Source organism: Nerophis ophidion, linkage group LG06 (genome assembly GCF_033978795.1).
Source record: "Nerophis ophidion isolate RoL-2023_Sa linkage group LG06, RoL_Noph_v1.0, whole genome shotgun sequence".
Taxonomy (NCBI): domain Eukaryota; kingdom Metazoa; phylum Chordata; class Actinopteri; order Syngnathiformes; family Syngnathidae; genus Nerophis; species Nerophis ophidion.
In genome coordinates, this window is record NC_084616.1 from 61,839,212 (window position 1) to 61,861,580 (window position 22,369).

General features: G+C 39.6%; 1 long non-coding RNA gene across 2 annotated transcripts; it reads right to left on the reverse strand.

Annotated features, from left to right (window-relative positions):
- Positions 1-8,351: 8,351 nt before the first annotated feature.
- On the reverse strand, positions 8,352-21,164 carry LOC133555066 (uncharacterized). Of its 2 annotated transcripts, XR_009807268.1 has the most exons (4): positions 20,740-21,164; positions 17,613-17,678; positions 8,805-8,865; positions 8,352-8,729 (listed from the first exon to the last, which is right to left on the reverse strand). It is a non-coding gene; the product is annotated as an uncharacterized LOC133555066 (long non-coding RNA). The 2 variants fall into 2 exon arrangements; XR_009807267.1 differs by lacking the exon at positions 17,613-17,678 and having other exon boundaries at positions 20,740-21,153.
- Between the last annotated feature and the right edge of the window lie 1,205 nt (positions 21,165-22,369).

Sequence of the window (22,369 nt, forward strand, 5' to 3'; positions counted from 1 at the left end):
TATTTGTAAATGATGGTTGAAAATAAGTATTTGGTCAACCATTCAAAGCTCTCACTGATAGAAGGAGGTTTTGGCTAAAAATCTCACGATACATGGCCCCATTTATTCTTTCCTTAACACGGATCAATCGTCCTGTCCCCTTAGCAGAAAAACAGCCCCAAAGTAAAACTTCACAGTAGATATGGGGTTCTTGGGATGCAACTCAGTATTCTTCTTCCTCCAAACACGACGAGTTGAGTTTATACCAAAATGGATACATGGATGATACAGCAGAGGATTGGGAGAATGTCATGTGGTCAGATGAAACCAAAATAGAACTTTTTGGTATAAACTCAACTTGTCGTGTTTGGAGGAAGAAGAATACTGAGTTGCATCCCAAAAACACCATACCTACTGTGAAGCATGGGGGTGGAAACATCATGCTTTGGAGCTGTTTTTCTGCTAAGGGGACAGGACGATTGATCCGTGTTAAGGAAAGAATGAATGGGGTCATGTATTGTGAGATTTTGAGCCAAAACCTCCTTCCATCAGTGAGAGCTTTGAATGGTTGACCAAATACTTATTTTCCACCATCATTTACAAATAAATTCTTTAAAATTCCTACAATGTAAATTCCTGGATTTTTATTTTCACATTCTGTCTCTCACAGTTGAAGTGTACCTATGATGAAAATTACAGACCTCTGTCATCATTTTAAGTGGGAGAACTTGCACAATCGGTGGCTGACTAAATACTTTTTTTGCCCCACTGTATTTCTCGCGCACTAATTGACTGAAAGAGCGCGCACTTACCGCTAATGATGTCACATTATTGATGAGAAAATGCATTTTTTGACAATATGATTTGCCTGACCGACTAGGAGACACCGAGAGTAACAAGAGTAAAATGGATTAAAAAGGACAGATTAAAAAAAAAAAAAAAATTAAATTAAATAACTTTTATTTTCTTTAACTTGGGACATACCACGGGCCGGATTTTGGACGCTGGCGGGCCCCGTAGTTTGGGGACCCCTGATGTAGTGCATACTGTACGCATCTATATATAACCTAATCATATTGTTTCTTGAATTTAAAAATAGCTGACAATTTTTTTTCGCCCCCTTCTCTGGGATTATATTCCCAGTTTTGATCTCGGACGTCATGGTCACTTATAGCAGTGGTTCTCAAATGGGGGTACGCGTACCCCTAGGGGTACTTGAAGGTATGCCAAGGGGTACGTGAGATTTTTTTTTTAATATTCTAAAAATAGCAACAATTCAAAAATCATTTATAAATATATTTATTGAATAATATTTCAACAAAATATGAATGTAAATTCATAAACTGTGAAAAGAAATGCAACAATGCAATATTAATTTTTGTGGACATGTTCCATAAAAATTTATGTACATTTTTTTTTTTTGGTGAAGAAGTGTTTAGGAATAAGTTGATGAATCCAGATGGATCTCTATTACAATCCCCAAAGAGGGCACTTTAAGTTAATGATTACTTCTATGTGTAAAAACTCTTTTTTATAATTGAATCACTTGTTTATTTTTCAACAAGTTTTTTAATTATTTTGATATCTTTTTTTCCCCAAATAGTTAAAAAAAGACCACTACAAATGAGCAATATTTTGCACTGTTATACAATTCAATAAATAAGAAACTGATGACATAGTCTTGTATTTTACTTCTTTATCTCTTTTTTTCCAACCAAAAATGCTTTGCTCTGATTAGGGGGTACTTGAATTAAAAAAAATGTTCACAGGGGGTACATTACTAAAAAAAAGGTTGAGAACCACTGACTTATAGCATATCAATCAATCAATCACTAGTGTCTCAAAGGGCTGCACAAACCACAACACAAACCAATACGACATCCTTAGTCGTATCCATATAAGAATATTCTATTACTGTTAAGCAAACTATGAATAATAAAACACACCAAAACATGTGTCCTTTATAATAGCTACATGTATGACAAAAAAACGCTTAAGAATCAGTGGTTTTCAGTGAGGTAAGATGAATCAAATGCGCAAACAGTTCATTGCTTCTGCCAAATGAATTGCACAGAGTGGAGTGGATCACCACTCCAAGATGGCGGCCCGGCATCTCGTCAGCGCCAGTAGGTAGTGCTCGATGCTGCGTCTACTTATAAGATGGCTATGCCCTGTTACTGCATTCATGTTACTGCATTAATGTTACTGCGTGTTGACGTGTAAAGAGATATGTGAGGCAGCCTGCAACCGGCGGAGACTCAGTCGGTGAGATCATCGAACATTATGACATGTTTATAATTATTGATCGGATTCTTACATAGGGTGAAATAATTGTACAAATACAATACTGACTGTACTTCTTCAAAGCTTTCACGTGCCTGCTATTCTATGCCGGTCCTATAAGAGGCAATAGTGCCCACAATTGTCTGCTAATTACCGAAGGACAGGTGGAAACAGACACTTCTACTCTTTGTTTAATTTCTGTGATGAAATATGTTCCAACAAATATATATGTTTTCAGTTTTAGTGAAATAATATTTTCCAGGCAGAGTTCATAGACAATATATCCTGAAGGAGTTTACAAAAGCTGAGCTAAAGAAAATAAGGACAAGATATATTATGGACCCAATTATTCCCAAAAATTTAAAAAAATCCAGTTTAAAATTACTAATGGAATATACCCTACAAAGGATTTTTTTTTTTAAACTTACATTTTGAAATTTGGGATGGCGTGGCGCGTTTGGGAGAGTGGCCGTGCCAGCAACCTGATGGTTCCTGATTAGATCCCCACCTTCTACCAACCATGTCTTGCCCCCTCAAATCAAAATTTGAGAAAGTAAATTTTAATAAACTCACAAAATTACTACATTACAAGTTGACAAAATTATCTGCACTAGCGGAAAAATCAGCCGAAAAAAGGAGACACACGATATAGTAGTGTCGGCCTCCCTCTCATTTCTCCCTCCGCTGTGCGTGTATTCAACATTCCACAGGCTGCGCAGCAGACACACACCCGCACACACCCCTCAGCCCTCAGTAAACATCCAATCACTGTTGCATTATGAAAGTAAAATAAAAGGAAAAGTTGTCTACATGTATCATATACTTGTTAGGATGGGTGTATTTGTGTAGTCTTATCTGTCATAAACACGTTTATCGTCGCGGACTTTCGGTGCTACGGAGTTCCTTTTTTTTTTTTTTTTTTTTACAACTTGACGAGAGCAGTGACAGCGGAGGCTCTGAGCAGCAGTGGTTTGGAAGGCAGAGAGCCTCCACTGTCCCTGTAACAAGCTACAAGTCATTTATGATGCTGTTAATGAGGGTAAAAATGAAACATAAGGTATATATCCTGCTTAGCAGTCCTCCTCTGCTGTCCTCTGTTCAGAGCGGAGTCCCTAGCAACGGCCCGTTTTACTTAGCAACGGTCTGGCAATCGACTGCTGGAATTCTTTTTCTGTTGTTTTTCTTGAAATTGTACATAATCAACCTTTGATGTTTCAATCTACATTTTGTAATAAACAAATTATAAGTTTCATTTGATATGACCAAGACACCTAAAAACAAAAACACAGCCATTTTCATCAATTTACAAGCAAGTGGGCAACACACATACATTGGAGTGAATGAATTTTGTGCCCAGAAGAGTGCCCACGTTCTGTTTTATAAATTAGTTTGAGATTCTTTTTTATCATTATTCATCAGACTACCTTTCAGTTTGGGTCAAAATTTATTTGAGAGTTAGGCCATCAAGTTAGGATAAATGGTATGTTGTTGGTTGATAAAATCTGGATGAAGGATGTTTTATTTTATTTTATTCATTTATTTTTATTTTTATTTTTCAGTTTCCCCCCCAGAGGGATTGCCACCTTATTGTGGTCAGGGGGTTTGCGTGTCTCAGTGACCGTAAGAGCTATACCAGCAGGAGCTTAGTCTTCAGGTGGGACACCCAAGTTGGACAGGTCTGAAGGTAGAGGCCTGACAAAGTGCAATCCACTATTCCAGGTTGGGGTTGGACAAATAGCTAAAGACCCATTTCAATGAAGAAAGCATCGTTACTATAAGCACAGAAAAAAAAAGTGCTGGAGCATGATGTGTACACATGATGCCCCCTTCACATTTCTGAGTGCCCCCTCATATAAGCATGCCTAGAACCGCACCTGCTACCAACTTAGTCACGTCCATTGTGTCCTTGAGCAAAACACTTCACCCTTGCTCTTAATGGGTCGTGGTTAGCACCTTGCATGGCAGCTCCCACCATCAGTGTGTGAACGTATGTGTTAATGGGTGAATGTGGAAATAGTGTCAAAGCGCTTTGAGTACCTTGAAGTTAGAAAAGCGCTATACAAGTGTAACCCATTTACCATTTAAATTTAACATGAAGGTTGATGGCTGTTATATATGTAGAGCTGTAGAGCAGTGGTTCTCAAATGGGGGTACATGTACCCCTGGGGGTACTTGAAGTTATGCCAAGGGGTACTTGAGATTTTTTTTAAATATTCTAAAAATAGCAACAATTCAAAAATCCTTTATAAAAATATTTATTGAATAATTATTCAACAAAATATGAATGTAAGTTCATAAACTGTGAAAAGAAATGCAACAATGCAATATTCAGTGTAGACAGCTAGGTTTTTTTTTGTGGACATGTTCCATAAATATTGATGTTAAAGATTTCTTTTTTTGTGAAGAAATGTTTGGAATTAAGTTCATGAATCCAGATGGATCTTTATTACAATCCCCAAAGAGGGCACTTTAAGTTGATGATTACTTCTATGTGTAGAAATCTTTATTTATAATTGAAACACTTGTTTGTTTTTCAACAAGTTTTTAGTTATTTAAAAAAAAAAAAAAGTTCAAGAAAGACCACTACAAACGAGAAATATTTTGCACTGTTATTCAATTTAAATGTCAGAGTTTTTTGTTGACGAACCCCAAGATGCAGAGATGGAGGGAGGCATTTTGCAGGAAAACATGATTTAATTAAACACTAAGAAAAAAACAAACAAAGGGTTCAAACAAAAAGCGCGCACATGGGTGGATAACAAACAAAAGGCCTAGCGTGGAAGCTAATATGTATCTAGCAGGAAATAGAAGTCGTACTGGAAGCAGGGAACAAAAGACAGTAAGCTAAAAACATGTAATTAAATATAGCTTACCGCAACGCAGCATTGACTCGACAAGATACGACATGACACAACAAGTAGCAATGACAGAGCGACAAGACGTGACATCGACAAGACAATAATCCAGCACTGACTGGAGGAACAAAGCAGGTAAAATAGGAGCTGGCTGATTAACATCAGGTGTGGCCAGGTGCCAATCAGCCACAGCTGAGGGGAAACAAAGCACTCAGGGAGACAAACAGGAAGCTGAACCAAAATAAGAGTGCTGACAGGAACTAAGGACAGGAAATACTAAACACACTAAGGAGAAACTAAAACACAAACAAACTGTCAGTGGCAAACCTGACATTAATAAATCAGAAACTGATGACATAGTGCTGTATTTTACTTCTTTATCTCTTTTTTTTTCAACCAAAAATGCTTTGCTCTGACTAGGGGGTACCTGAATTAAAAAAAAAATTCACATCACTGAAAAAAGGTTGAGAACCACTGCTGTAGAGGATGCCAATCATCTGTTTGTGGCATGTGAGAGTGTACGTGTGTTTTGGGAGGAGATCAGAGATTGGCTGCAAGACAAGCGTGTGGAGCTGTCCCCCATTCACTATAGAAGAGATCAAATTTGGTATTTTTAATTTTTATTATAGAAATATTTGTCAATATTATTATGCTTCAGGCAAAACATTTTCAGCATAAATGTCGATTTATGAAAGCAAGGCCTACATTTTGTAATTGGCTTAATGGTTTACAATTATCGATCAAATCTTGGAGAATGATTAAGAGCAGTGGTCCCCAACCACCGGGCCGCAGAAGAATTTGTTATTCATTTTTATTTAAAAAATAAATAGATAAACTTTTTTTTTTTTTTTTTTAATTAAATCAACATAAAAAACACAATATACACTTACAATTAGTGCACCAACCACAAAAACCTCACTTTTTCATGTCCCGGACCACGGGACAAATTATTAAGCGTTGACCGGTCCATGTATACAAAAAGGTTGGGGACCACTGATTAAGAGTACAAAAAACATTTCAGTGATTCTTTGTTAAAAACATTTAAAGTGATTTAGGTAGACCTTTTTGTCTTTTTTTTTATATATATATTTTGTGTTATTATTATATTATATATTATATATATTATACTCTATATGTATTTGCTTTTGTTTTCTTTCCTTGTTGTTGAAAGTGCCTTGACTGTTGAGTGAAGTAAATGGATGTTTGTTGTTCAATAAAAAAAAAAATCCCAAAAAATAAAACAAAACAATCTAATTTCTATCGATGATGTCAAAGACTATTACCTGGAAATACATTTGAACTCAAATCAGCAACACTGCTGTGTTCTTAGTTATTTGGCGTGTCCTTCGAACTCTCGTCAACGTCTTTTGGGAATATGTTAAGTTTTTATTTCACGTGTTATACGCACACATTTTGTAGTTGTATAAAACTGTAAAACAATATAAACTTTGAAATGATCCTTTACATTTCACTGGTGGACAAGGACAGTCAAGGGGGGGCGTGAACTGAATTTGCAGTATTCCGTTGTATTCACTGGAGGGCGCTCAAGACTACAATGGTAAAGCCAAGCATTTGTAAAGTCTGAATTTGTTGAAATTTTTTTCTTAAAGAGTTCGTTGTTCACACTTATAATTGAGTGACGTATGCAAATCAAATGATACCCTGGCAGGAGTAGTCTGATGGCCACCAGAGTACAATTCCCATCTTGTAACATTGCAAACTGTTTTATGTATGCAATATCAATGGGGTATATAACTATTGAATGACACCCTTATGGGTATCATCTGATGGCTACTGCACTGAATGTGATTAAAAAAAACTGCTGCACTTTATATACTTCTGCACTTTAAATGAAGCTGCTAAAATACTGTAACTTGACCACCCACTCATTTGTAACTCGCATACCCTCTATGTCAGGGGTCACCAACCTTTTTGACACCAAGAGCTACTTCTTGGGTACTGATTAATGCGAAGGGCTACCAGTTTGATACACACTTAAATAAATTGCCAGAAATAGCCAATTTGCTCAATTTACCTTTTTAAAAATAAATCTATATATATATAAAAAATGGGTATTTCTGTCCGTCATTCTGTCGTACATTCTTTTTCCTTTTACGGAAGGCTTTTTGTAGAGAATAAACGATGAAAAAAACACTTAATTGAATGGTTTAAAAGAGGAGAAAACACGAAAAAAATGAAAATTTAATTTTGAAACAGTTTATCTTCAATATCGACTCTTTAAAATTCAAAATTCAACTGAAAAAAATGAAGAGAAAAACTAGCTAATTCGAATCTTTTTGAAAACATTAAAAAAAGAATTTATGGAACATATTTAGTCATTTTTCCTGATTAAGATTATTTTTCGAATTTTGATGACATGTTTTAAACAGGTTAGAATCAAATCTGCACTTTGTTATAATATATAACAAATCGGACCAAGCTATATGTCTAACAAAGAAAAATCATTATTTCTTCTGGATTTTTCCAGACATTTTTTTTTTTTTAAAGAAATTCAAAAGTCTTTGAAATAAGATTAAAATTTGATTCTACAGATTTTCGAGATTCGCCAGAATATTTTTATTTTTATTTTGATTATAATAAGTTTGAAGAAATATTTTACAAATATTTTTTTTTTAGAAACAGATGCTAAAATTAAGAATTAAATGAAAATGTATTTATTATTCTTTACAATAATAATAATAATAATAATAATAAATACTTGAACATTGATTTAAATTGTCAGGAAAGAAGAGGAAGGAATCCAAAAGGTATATGTGTTTAAAAATCCTAAAATCATTTTTAAGGTTGTATTTTTTCTCAAAAATTGTCTTTCTGAAAGTTATAAGAAGCAAAGTAAAAAAAAATAATAATAATTTATTTAAATAAGTGAAGACCAAGTCTTTCAAATATTTTCTTGGATTTTCAAATTCTATTTGAGTTTTGTCTCTCTTAGAATTAAAAATGTCGAGCAAAGCGAGACCAGCTTGCTAGTAAATAAATAACATTTAAAAAATAGAGGCAGCTCACTGGTAAGTGCTGCTATTTGCGCTTTTTTTAGAATAGGCCGGCGGGCTACTCATTTGGTCCTTACGGGCTACCTGGTAACCCCTGCATGTATTGTACTTGTATTTTTTATTATTTTTTTTATCAGCATGCAATTTTAATATTGTTGTGTATTTTCAATCCCGTGTAATTTTATTGTGGATGTTAGATGCACCATAAAAGGACTACAGGTGGAAATTAGCATGGTGCTAAATCTGGTGCGGCCATCTTCTTTAATGTAACTGCACATTGTCTTTCAAACAAACACATACAAATACAAATACAAAATAAACAGGCACTAGTTTTGCTTGAAAAACTTTAGCTGTCCGTGCGTGAGCCGCTCAGGGAAGGCAATAGACTGTATAGTTATCACCTGAGTAGGGTGCGGACCCACCCACCAAACTATACAACCTACTACCTCACCCTGACAAAGCCCAGGTCAAACATATTCACCGGTCAGGTACCATATTCTTTACAGCACAGTAATTGTCACAACAATATGTGTTATGTGAGTTGCTGTGTTGCTTGAACAGTTCCATATTGTCACCTGGGCGACGACCAAGCTGTCTCCTTGGGAAAGACAGTAGATTGTATAGTTATCTCAAAAAGAGGCTACACTACCTCCACAACTATTCAATCTACTACCTCAGGCCCAAGGACAGCATTCATGTTGCATCATCATAGTGCAGCCGTCAAGGTCACACTCCTGCAACAATACAGAGAAACACGCAATAGAGGGATTAGTGTCCAATATACATTCAGGTCAGCTCAATCATACATTGCACCTAAAATAATATTTATAACTGATGTTATAATGACTAATAACACTACTGGATAAAAGTGTGTTGCTTAGGTCAGTGGTTCTCAAATGGGGGTACGCGTACCCCTGGGGGTACTTGAAGGTATGCCAAGGGGTACGTGAGATTTTTTTTTTAAATATTCTGAAAATAGCAACAATTCAAAAATCCTTTATAGATATATTTATTGAATAATACTTCAGCAAAATATGAATGTAAGTTCATAAACTGTGAAAAAAAATGCAACAATGTAATATTCAGTGTTGACAGCTAGATTTGTTGTGGACATGTTCCATAAATATTGATGTTAAAGATTTATTTTTTTGTGAAAAAATGTTTAGAATGAAGTCGATGAATCCAGATGGATCTCTATTCCAATCCCCAAAGAGGACACTTTAAGTTGATGATTACTTCTATGTGTAGAAATCTTTATTTATAATTGAATTATTGTTTATTTTTCAACAAGTTTTTTAGTTGTTTTTATATCTTTTTTCCCCAAATAGTTCAAGACAGAGCACTACAAATGAGCAATATTTTGCACTTTTATACAATTTAATACATCAGAAACTGATGACATAGTGCTGTAGTTTACTTCTTTAGCTCTTTTTTTCAACCAAAAAGGCTTTGCTCTGATTAGGGGGCACTTGAATTAAAAAAATGTTCCCAGGGGGTACAACACTGAAAAAAGGTTGAGAACCACTGACTTAGGTTACACTCTATAATGTTTCAAAAATCATGATTCATCTTCACTAAGAACTTGTGACATGTGTATCACTTCTTCAGAGATGCTGTCTCCTTTTCTGCATTGAGTCAAGCTTTTTCTCTGCGGATCTCATCATCTTTAAGATATGCAAAGATATCAAAAGCATGACCACACAAAAATCTAAGGCAGAAATGTGTGAAAGCCACATAAGCTACACACGCGCTGGCTTCCTGAGAGTCTGTGGCATGGATCGAAAGAGAAAGAAAAGAAAAAAAAAAACGGTTCATCTCTGTGCCAGGAAGTTAATTCCGTTTTTTGCCAAAAAACTGAGCTCATTCCAGCAGGCTATCCCTGTGTAGGCAGGCTGCTGCCGCTGCTGCTGCTTAGATGAAGGTACACACACACGACTGCCGCCAGCTGCCTCAGATCGAATACAAGGCTGGGATTCCGCCCCCCAAAACAAAACAAGGAAACACAAAATGGCGACTTGTGCACCGGCCATCTTAGGTCCGCATTAAAACGTTGTTAGGTATTTGCTCCGCGCTGGTGTCTCTCGATAAAGAAAGAGCTGCTGTTCTGTCTTGAGTAATGAAGACTCGATCTTGTGCCAAACGGAGAGACAAAGCCAATTCGTTCAGGTGACACGGTCACAGCCACAAGAACAACAAGCTGCAAACAGCATTTCCCCTTTTCTGTGGTCCTGCTAACTTAATAATCCTGCGGATATACTGTAGGTCGGTCGGCTAACATGGGGCAAACTGAAGGGTTAATGAGTGTACAACCTGGGCACACGTAGTCAGAAACATCTGTGAGCTACACGACACACATAAATTAGCATACAGCCTGACTCCAGAGACTTGGTCCAGACGAGCCCATCATTAACATGCATAGACTCTTTCAGGCTGATTTAAAGACCAGACAGGCAGGGGGGCACACTGGCATCATGCCCATCCTTGCAACCATGCCAAGCTATGTTTGACCAGGAACAAATCTCCCCTAACTGTGGTCTGCAAAAGATAAACAGTCTAATATTTATATGTACAGTGTAAGAGGGGTTAGAAGATTGAACAGAATGTCTCAAAACTAGGGGTGCAATAATTCGTCGACAATCTGTTGAGAAGTCGGTGACGTCATCACTTGTGTTTTGAATTCGGACAGAAATGAGCATGCACTATACAGTGTGATCAGTGACAGCCAGGAACAGGAAGAATAACATTGGCTGTGGACACTGACAACAAAACCGCAGGTGTAAACATTAAACGTATCTGATCACCCTAATCAAGTCAGAGACAGGAATATGTTTCTTCATTTGCAAAGCTGACCTTGCTTTTAATGGCAGTACACGTGTGATTCGGGAACATTTAAAGCAGAGGCTTGTTGGACGATGCGATTTGCGACTCTTGTTGGCTTGTTAACTTGATCTAGCAAGCTAACAATAGAGACAAAGTTGTGTGGGAAAAAAAACTAAAACTATCATTCTAGTCCAACTCTGCCTGCTATTCATGTGTGCAGCTTTTTAAACACATCACCATCATGAAATTCGCTTTTATTTTTGAGGAAGTTACACACTTTTAGCATTTTGTCGTTTGCTTGTATTGCTGCTATTTTGACTGTCCATTGTTTTCATAGAAATCTGCACTTTTTTGTTAGGCTGTAACTGCTTTTAATTGGGAAAATTTTAATTGTTATTGTTGTAGTAACCACCATTAACAGCACAGTCACCAGGGTTTCCCCTTAATGTAATTAAATGTGGCATATTCATGACCGACCGCACAGCCTAGTATTTGAGCACTATCGACCAGTTCTGAACGGAAAAGTTGACCACCGAAAAAAGACTTTGATCACCGAAAACCGCACTCCCGAAACTGGATTCAAACAAAACGCACGCCAATGTCTGGAGCGTTGTCAACATGTCTGCGATGTGGACGTAAGTTTAATATATCGCAGACAGTGACGTGCAGTCAGGGTAGGCAGGTGAGAAAGAAAAACAAATTTAAAAGAAAAAAAAAATAATTAAATTGTTATATGTATCCAGTGATTATACTATAAAGTTATTTTCCATTTAACTTCACCAGATTTAGATTATTTTTATTCAAAATCGCTGAATGTTTCCACTTGTCGTTCAAATACTGAGCAGAAACTTGCGGTGAGTCACACCCAGCTGAGCCTCCCCGTCACCATGGATTGCGCAATGACTCGGCTAACTGCTGGCCTGCTGTGCAGTGAGACCGTATTGCTATATGAATTATATTATACATTTCCATAGTTTAGTTAGCTGAGGTATATAATGTACAATGTATTTTGTCAACAACTGTATGTGTGTAACGTATTTCTTGTGCTGGCCAATCATAAAACGGCTTCGAAGACGGACTATGTGAGGCACCTGTTCTCCGGCCTCCTGGTGGTAGAGGGCGCTAGTGAGCCAAGAGATCATTCTTGCACTACTCGGCTAGGCTTGGGACATCTGAAGCCGTTATGTTTTAAAGTTGTCGTTTGCCTGCGTGTCGTAAAAACAACCGCCCAACATTTTACAACTAATTGTAAACTTATAGGTGCCGACCATCAGGGCCGAGTTGCGACGAAAGAGTGTGTCGAGTTGGTAAGTAAATTTGTTTGCTGATAGTAGCTGCTAACCGTACCCATGTATTTTCTATGGGCGGTTAGCATCGGGTTTTAATCCTGTTTCCTCCAATGTTTCTGATCCGATTGAATTTATATGTATGTCGAGTCTTTATTTTGGGTACTTAAATATGGTGACTGAGTATTGTGGCGTTTTAAGGCCATCTGCATTTTTTTATGCTACAGTACAACCTGCCCATAAACTGAACTTTCACTACAAACTGCCATATCCACAACACCAACCGATGTGGCTGTATGGAGTGCGAATGTCACATATGGACTGCGATCAGTCTCATATGGCTCCTATAAACTTGAAGAACTTTTGATATTACTTTTTATGAATTACCTGAACTAAATCAACATTGTTTGTTGAGATTCCTTTCTGTTTTTGTCTTTTGTTTTGAATGGCCGTTCCTATTAATGTCTGTCCACTACTTGTTGCACTGTACATGTTTAAATAACACCAGTATCATTTAAAGTATTTAATTGTGTCTGTCCTACTCTCTCCGAGTCGTAATCTAGACTTCTGATTAGCCCAAATATTGAGAACTTCTACTATACTAGCTTAAGTACCTGCTACATTAGGTTAAAGTACCAATGATTGTCACACACACACTAGGTGTGGTGAAAGTTGTCCTCTGCATTTGATCCATCCCCTTGTTCACCCCCTGGGAGGTGAGGTGAGGGGAGCAGTGAGCAGTAGTGGCCAGGAATATTTTTTGGTGATTTAACCCCCAATTCCAACCCTTGATGCTGAGTGCCAAGCAGGGAAGAATGCTGGTATGAGCTTTTAAACATAACCCGTTAACTGCTGCCAATCAAATGGTGAATAAGATACTCTATAGGGTTCATATGTTTATAAATCTGACTGTGATGAAGTCAGTGCCTCACCAGCCATGAACCTCAGCGCACATCACCGATCGCAGACATACCCGTGGACAGCCACCTACAAAATGTGCAAATACTAAGAGGAAAGTGGCGGCTTTCAAGAAGAGAAAGAGAAACGAGAGCAACAGCGCCAAGGAAGTGTGACGTCATGCTCGCTGCAGCCCGTCAACAACATAGTGGGAAAAAAGTAAAGAGTCTCGAAACACGAGTACATTTTATAACAACACCAGAAGAAGACGCTAGGTTTGTTGCTCGTTTTTTTTAATATTAAATAAAGTAATTAAGTCCGAAACACTGTACAAAAAAGTAACAACAATTAAAAATATGCCAAAACAATCAGAAAAATATGTTAATACTAATCAATAACAGACTTGTTTTCAATTTGTAGATGCATTTTTTTGCCTTTTAAAAGAAAATCACATCATCATTGCAAATTACTCTGACGCCATGATGACCAAGCCCCCACCGCCACAGGTATCTTGGCCCTGAGTTACAGTTTGAATTAATATTTTTTGATAAATTATTGTAAGTCAGCACGTGCCTAAAAATATCTGAGCTGAATTAAGGGGCCGATGGTTAAAAAAGAACCACTGAATTAGTGTGCACTTCATAATCCAAATAGTAAACTAATTGTTTACACAGTCAATGACTAGTCGACTATCAAAATAGACATTAGTTCCATATGCAAACATAGTCAAAACATTCAAAAGCTGCTATAAAATGTATGAACGATGACCAAGTGCAGGGGTCGGGAACCTTTTTGGCTGAGAGAGCCATGAAAGCCAAATATTTTATAATGTATTTCCGTAAGAGCCATATAACATTATTAACAACAATTACAACTGTCAGGTTTAAACACTGATGACATCTATTAAACAGACAAGAAGCAAGGAATTAAACAGAGACAGGAATCAATTTAGCTCAATGAGGAGAGAAACCCGTAGACCTGTACACTTGTACAATTCTACGCCTCCTCGTTCATTTCGACTTTCCCAGATTACAACAACTAAATGTGTGCATCTCCTATTCTTTTTAATGACATTGTTATTCTGAAGTTAGCTATACTTATGACTATTAATGCGACTTCTTGAACAGGTGCGGTAGAAACGGACGGACGGATGGATTAAAATGCATGAAAATGTTTTATATTTTCAACGCAATTTTTTACACTGTGATTACCAGCGGAATTATTAAATACTTATCGTTTTAAGCAACGTCAGCTAAGATTTATCTGAGAGCCAGGTGCAGTCAACAAAAGACCCACATCTGGCTCGAGATCCATAGATTCCCTACCCCTAACCAAGTGGGTAAAACTCATCTTCTAGATTAATTGCAACTGTTTGCATCACAGTCCATAAACAATTCAACACTGTTTTGACACAGTCATTGAAACTGATATATTCATTGGCAATGATTGCTATGTCGATACTTTGTGCATGATTAAATACATGAATACAACTGAGCCAGGTCCTCTAGTCCAACATTAATGAACTTTTGAACTCCCAAATGTTCTTTTAGAAAGTCTTTCTAGAAAACTTTAAGCTTTAAAGAAGGCGCCTGCTACAAATTGTCTTCTATTCTTACTTCTTTTAGGTATTTCAATACTTATCCCCTAAGACTGTCATGACCCGTAAAAAAATCACCCATCATTCTCCATGTGCCTGACCTTTTCTCAACAATTTCTATCATCTCTTTCCCAGATGGATTTTTGAAACAATTTATTTTGTGAGGAAAACCACCTGGCGTGTCTGGCACCACCGTGACAGTCAAGTAGTTTTGTATGTCAGCAGCTACACAGTGAATGTGTTTCAAGTCATAAGGGAACATTTGTAATTATGGATGAACAGAAAAGTAAGACATGTGGTCTGTTGAATTATTCTAATCTACCTGCAAGTCTTAGAAATTGTTCGAAATGATGACTTTATTGTGGGTAAGTTATATAAAGCCAAGAAACCCATAGTTTGGTGCTTGGTTCTTAGTTACCTCTCAATAATTCCCCTTTGCTGTTTCCAAACACAATATGTTGGTCATCTGATGGCAATTTTCCTGCTTTACTATGTTTTGCATGTACTTTCCTTTGTGATGACCAATATACATTTTTTTTAACTCTGCAAATCACTCTAAGTTTCATACATCCATCCATCCATTTTCTGCCGCTTATTCCCGTTCGGGGTTGCGGGGGGCGCTGGCGCCTATCTCAGCTACAATCGGGCGGAAGGCGGGGTACACCCTGGACAAGTCGCCACCTCATCGCAGGGCCAACACAGATAGACAGACAACATTCACACTCGCATTCACACACTAGGGCCAATTTCGTGTTGCCAATCAACCTATCCCCAGGTGCATGTCTTTGGAAGTGGGAGGAAGCCGGAGTACCCGGAGGGAACCCACGCATTCACGGGGAGAACATGCAAACTCCACACAGAAAGATCCCGAGCCTGGATTTGAACCCAGGACTGCAGGACCTTCGTATTGTGAGGCAGACGCACTAACCCCTCTGCCACCGTGAAGCCCAAGTTTCATACAAAGGACTGCTAAAATTAGCATGGGGGCTAATTTGCAAAAACAGCACAAAAATGTCGATCTGTACCTATTAGACTTCGATTTCAGTCAGTGGTCAAGTCCAATTCTTGGCACAAATGTAACATGGAGACCACCAGGCTCTGATGTCGAGAGTACTGCCTGCCTTACCTGATTACTTTTATCAGTAGCTTATTGTCCAATAAGCAACAATGATGATGTCATACACTTACAATTACACATACAAAGCCATAGTGTACAATAAATGGTTCTGTGGGGACACCGAACAAAAACTGGCAGGTGGCATGCAACCCAGTTTGCGACTGATTGCACTTTCAGAGGTGAGGCTCAGTTTGCCACCGCCACGGCATTTACCCACAGATTCAAATAGATGCAAAGATTGAAAACCCTTGCAGTCTGTTTGGAAGCAACGGACAAACTCAACAAACATGGCAATTACATTTATAGTTATGAATTAATTACCTCAGCCAGGAGGTTGTTTTCATTGGGGTTTGTCTGTTTGCTTTACAACATAGCTCAAAAAGTTATGGGCGGATTGTGTTTGAACTTTTAGGAAATATCAGAAATGGGATGATGAACAAGTGATTCGTTTTTGGAGATTTTCCGGATCACAGTCTGGATTAGGGATTTTTTTTTTAAGTTTCATGACAATTGGGAGGTCAGGCCTGGTGAAACCTGTGCTCTCCAAGTGCTTATTAGTTTGTTTCCATTGTTAGCTTTTTATTTTCATGATGACAGGTGGCGACTTCCTCACCTGCATCCAGTGACTGCATGCCACTGTACCAGACAACTGCTTAAGCTTCTCAAGTGAATGTATGTTACTTTTTAGTCTTAATGTTTCTCTCCAAGCTTTGTTCCAAAATGGGCAGTGTCTGTGTGCCTGGCAGAATAACAATAACGGCAAGAGGAAGGAGGTGGCGGGGGAATTACAGTATGAAGAGGAAGTATGCCACATATTTGTATGAATGAATAATTCCCACAGTTAAGATGATCAAATCGGAGGTGTCTGTCTGCTTGTCATAGTGCATAGTCCAGATTTTCCATACTGACCTTATATTGTCTCCATCTGTTTCATTCACTATGGAATGCCTGGTTTAAAACATTTAAGGAAAGGAAGTGCTGAGCTTAATCCATGCCCACTTGGCATGGTGCCTAATGTTCTTTATGTCCTTATTAAAGGCCTACTGAAATGAGATTTTCTTATTTAAACGGGGATAGCAGGTCCATTCTATGTGTCATACTTGATCCTTTCGCGATATTGCCATATTTTTGCTGAAAGGATTTAGTAGAGAAAATCGACGATAAAGTTTGCCACTTTTGGTATTTCCTGAAAAAGCCTCGCCTTTACCGGAAGTCGCAGACGATGACGTCGCAAGTGTGGGGGCTCCTCACATATTCACATTGATTTTAATGGCAGCCTCCAACAAAAACAGTGATTCGGACCGAGAAAACGACAATTTCCCCATTAATATGAGCGAGGATGAAAGATTCGTGTTTAAGGATATTGATAGCGACGGACTGGGGCGGTATAGCTCGGTTGGTAGAGCGGCCGTGGTAGCAACTTGAGGGTTGCAGGTTCGATCCCAGCTTACGCCATCCCAGTCACTGCCGTTGTGTCCTTGGGCAAGACACTTTACCCACCTGCTCCCAGTGCCACCCACACTGTTTTAAATGTAACTTAGATATTGGGTTTCACTATGTAAAGCGCTTTGAGTCAGTCGAGAAAAAGCGCTATATAAATATAATACACTTCACTTCACTAGAAAAAAAAAAAAACGAGTTGAAAAAAAAACGTGATAGTATTGGGACGTATTCCGATGTTTTTAAACACATTTAGTAGGATCATTCTGGGAAATCCCTTATCTTTATATTGTGTTGCTGGTGTTTTAGTGAGTTTAATATTACCTGATAGTCGGAGGGGTGTGTCCACGGGTGTCTTGACGCGCAGTGTCTCACGGGTGTCGATGGTAGCTGTACGGACGACACAAGCTCAGCTGATATCCAGTAAGTGGTGACTTTTTAACCACAATTTTCTCACCGAAACCTGCTGGTTGACATTTGGTCTGGATTCATGTCTGCCTGACCGCGCTCTGATCCATAGTGAAGTTTCAGCTCCGGGAATTTTAAACAAGGAATCACCGTGTGTTTGTGTGGCTAAAGGCTAAAGCTTCCCAACTCCATCTTTCTACTTTGACTTCTCCAATATTAATTGAACAAATTGCAAAAGATTCAGCAACACAGATCTCCAAAATACTGTGTAATTATGCGGTTAAGCAGACAACTTTTACCTGTGTGTGTGCGTAGCGCTCATACTTCTTAAAAACCCGTGACGTCCTGCGTACACGTCATCATTACACGACGTTTGCAAGACGAAACTCCCGGGAGATTTAAAATTGTAATTAAGTAAAGTAAAAAAGCCATATTGGCATGTGTTGCAATGTTAATATTTCATCATTGATATATAAACTATCAGACTGCGTGGTGGGTAGTAGTGGGTTTCAATAGGCCTTTAAATAGTCAAAAACACAATTGTGCTCACAAGAAATCGTGAAGACACATCCAAACATGTTCTCAACTACAACGACACAGTTGTTGTACCCGAACAGTCAGCTCAGCACATCATGCTTTTACATGTGAATTACACTAAAACACTTCCAATGCTCTGCAAATGACTCTTGCTAGACAGAAGGCTTCACACGCTGATGTGAGAACGATGGATCCAAACACTGGGCAAACATCTGTCAGGACATTTGATGGAAAAGATAGAGTGATGGAGTAAAGGCTCTATTGTATTCACTACGACAGTACTTTCTTCCAGGCATAGATATACAGTAGTACTTGCTTCGTAAATATGTGAATTTAAAAGCTTGCAGAGCAAACAACTTGCACTCCAATGTTCTATATGGGATCTTGACATGTTTATCCATCCATCCATCCATTATCTACCGCTTATTCCCTTTTGGGGTCGCGGGGGGTGCTGGCGCCTATCTCAGCTACAATCGGGCGGAAGGCGGGGTACACCCTGGACAAGTCGCCACCTCATCGCAGAGCCATCACAGATAGACAGACAACATTCACACTCACATTCACACACTAGGGCCAATTTAGTGTTGCCAATCAACCTATCCCCAGGTGCATGTCTTTGGAAGCGGGAGGAAGCCAAAGTACCTGGAGGGAACCCACGCATTCACGGGGAGACCACGCAAACTCCACACAGAAAGATCCCGGGCCTGGGATTGAACCCAGGACTGCAGGACCTTTGTATTGTGAGGCAGACGCACTAACCCCTCTGCCACCGTGAAGCCCATCTTGACATGTTTATTTGCAATGAAATATGATCTTGCCCTTTCAGCCTATATATCCATTTTCTAAAATTGTGTGCTGTTACCATGGTTTCAGTCTTTCTGATGGCACGGATTCCTGGCCTGATGGCATGTTGCTACACGCCCACATGTTTCTGTACTGATGTAGGCCGTGCACACGCGCGCAAATACAGTATTCGCACAGAGGTATGTCATGAATAGGATGACAAAGCTGCAGCTTCCTGTGTGGAAACAAACACTTCCTGTTGCCTTGCTGCATACAGTGACAGGCCAGACAAAATATCAACCAATCAGCTTCAAGCAGGAAGTTAGCTGCCTCAAGGAGAAACATAATGAGGAAACACACTAAGTTCATCTGAGGATACGCAAGGGGGCGGGGAGGGCGCTCTGCCACTCCCATCTCTCTTCCTATCGCTTGCACCATGTTGTCTCTTCAGCGTCAGCTTATTACTGAATATTTTCCTTAAATGAGGCTGTCATTTAAATAATGCCTTGTTAATACGTTTTCATCAAAAAAATTCAATGTGGATCCTAATGCCGAAATTGAGCAACTGGTGTGACGCAATCCAGAAAAATAGACCTGCAAACTGAACCGAGAGGCATGGTGTCTGCCCTTTTTTTTGCTGTTTGGGAAACACGTGGCTTCACGGCGCCATCTTAGCACCAAATGCTACTGAGGAAAAATAGTGCTGAAATGAAATCGTATCTGAATGGTCACGTTTTGTCTTTTAACAGTTATTCCAATTTTTGCTCATGAAACTGGACTGTTCCACATGACGCAGTCTTCATGTGGACCAAGTCAAGTGCATGCATCAATGGTCCCAATGGGTTTAAGACAAACATTACAACCCACCTTTGGTTCCTCTCGCTTGTACAAAGCACAAACGCACGTGCATTTTAAACGAAAGGCAATACTGCCGAGTGAAACTTGAAAGTGCAAACAGTTTGTGAGGGTAATGAGAAACATTGTGCCCAAGTTGATAAGAGCCTCAGTGGCCTTACGATCTTCGACGCACACCAATTCGGACCGACCTGAAAACAACGGGCCATTCTTTGCCAATGTTTTTTGGGGCGGTATAGCTCGGTTGGTAGAGCGGCCGTGCCAGCAACTTGAGGGTTGCAGGTTCGATCCCCGCTTCCGCCATCCTAGTCATTGCTGTTGTGTCCTTGGGCAAGACACTTAACCCACCTGCTCCCAGTGCCACCCACACTGGTTTAAATGTAAAAATGTGATATTGGGTTTCACTATGTAAAGCGCTTTGAGTCACTAGAGAAAAAGTGCTATATGAATATAATTCCCTTCACTTGAAAATTAATCAGCAGGACCTGTATTTACTCCAAAGTGAAACCTGTTCATTACGGAAAAAAAACACACAGAAATATCGATCACCACTTGGCAAGTGCCCAGTTGTTTCAGAGCAGAGAGGGAGAGCAAAGGGAACACGAAAAAAGAGAGCCTGGAGAGTTTAAAAAGAAGCTGGAGACCGAAGATGACTAGCCGGGGAGTCAAAGAGTCCCTCTGAGGGCGAGAAAAGTTTCTCCTGTTATGGCCATCGAGTCAAAATGGCGGGGTGCGGCGTGGCAGCTGACGACGACAGACGTGTTTACCGCACAATGATCGTGATAAAGGACAGAGGAAGTAGGTGAGCAACAGTACATGGCAGTGAAAGAGACAGCAAGAGGCGTTTCGGGATAAAAAGGGAAAATACCTGGAGTCTGTATCTGAGCGGCGGCCTGGGCCGGAGGACTGGAGTAGAAGAGGGCCGTGATGGCGGGAAGAAGGGAAAAGAGAGGAGTAGAGCACACCCTCTGAGAGCGACACCCCTTTTTCCCACAATCCCCTCCTCCTGGCATGAGTGCGTCTGCTCAAGCACAGGGTGACAGAAGGACGTCTGCTCTCGCATAGCTCTACAAACACACATCCCAAACGCGCACCAGTAAAACAGGCTCAGTGTGGACAAGGAACGGAAGAGGGCACCGAGACAAACAACGCGGCAATCAGAAAAAAAAAAAAAAAAGGGGGAGAACAGGAACAACAACATAACAGTTGAAAACGTCTACATTCATCAATTCGCCAGCCTTTGAATCGCCCTTTGCTCTGGCCTGTGCTGTGTTTGCCTCCGTCTGCCTGCCCACTTTGGCACCGCTGCCAAGAGGGAAGGAGAGCGAAGGGAGGGCGTGCTGAGAGACTCAGAAAGAGGAAGGGAGGGACATGCTGTTGTGAGAGAGGGTTAACAGAAAGAGAAGGAGTCGGAGAGGGGAAAAAGTTAAAAAAAAATTGTCACATAAATTTTTGAGAGCAGATACAGTGACACGGGACAGCAGCTGGGAACACTTGCGGGTTAATCATCCGAGACACACCTCGCCTTGTTCTGTGCGGACACCACGCTGCAGCGACAGACAGATGGCGAGAGAGACCAGCTCGCGCCACATTGTTCACCCTCGACATATTCTCTCTGACCAACGTGGTAGCGATGCCCACGCTGCCTTTTGTCTCAAACAAACAGATTGACATTTGTGGTGAAGACTCCTGGCCCAAAGTGAACTTCAACATCCATTCACTCTGGGTTTTTTTTTTTCCCTCGCACGGAATGGAAGGAGTTTTATTGGGTATTCAGTCGAAGGAGTCAAACGAGTTATGGAAATAAATTCCCAATTGTGACCGACGAAAGAGTTAATCAATTGTTGCTTCTGAATTAACTCAATCATTAGTGGAAACATAAATCCACCTTCTGTGTGCCTGTCTGTGGACCAATCACCAACCATGAAGCGTATGTTGTTAAAACGGGCCAACCAATCCGAGCTCACAGCAGAGCTGACCTCTTTTAAAAAATGCCTAAAACGGGAAAGCATTGGGTTTTTTTTAGTACTTTTACCAACATATTCACTTGAAACACTGTACTGTAAAATGCATGCACATTTTTTTTTTCTGAGAGTTCTCTCATTCCTTCAAGCACTCACCCGGAAGATAACATAGAAAACACGGGTCCATATTCTCTGCTTGAACTCCGTCTGAGTCGTTTCTCAGAGACAGGACACACACACACACCGCTGTACTGTACTTTAAACACACACAAACATGTGGAACTAACAATCCGGTTCTACCATGCTCGCATTCAGCCAAGAGCTCGGACAGCCCCTCAAACCTGACGTCACATCTCCTTTGTTGTTTATGAATTTATTTCTCTCTTTAGCTGAACTCTCTGAACCCAAAGTACCCACCCAGCTTCTCCCCTCCCCTCCTATCCGCCAGTCCTACAAATACCCCCTGCCAAAGAAGGCGGGCACATACAGTATGGCTATAACGAGGAAGAAGTGCAGAGGCAGACGGACTCAGGC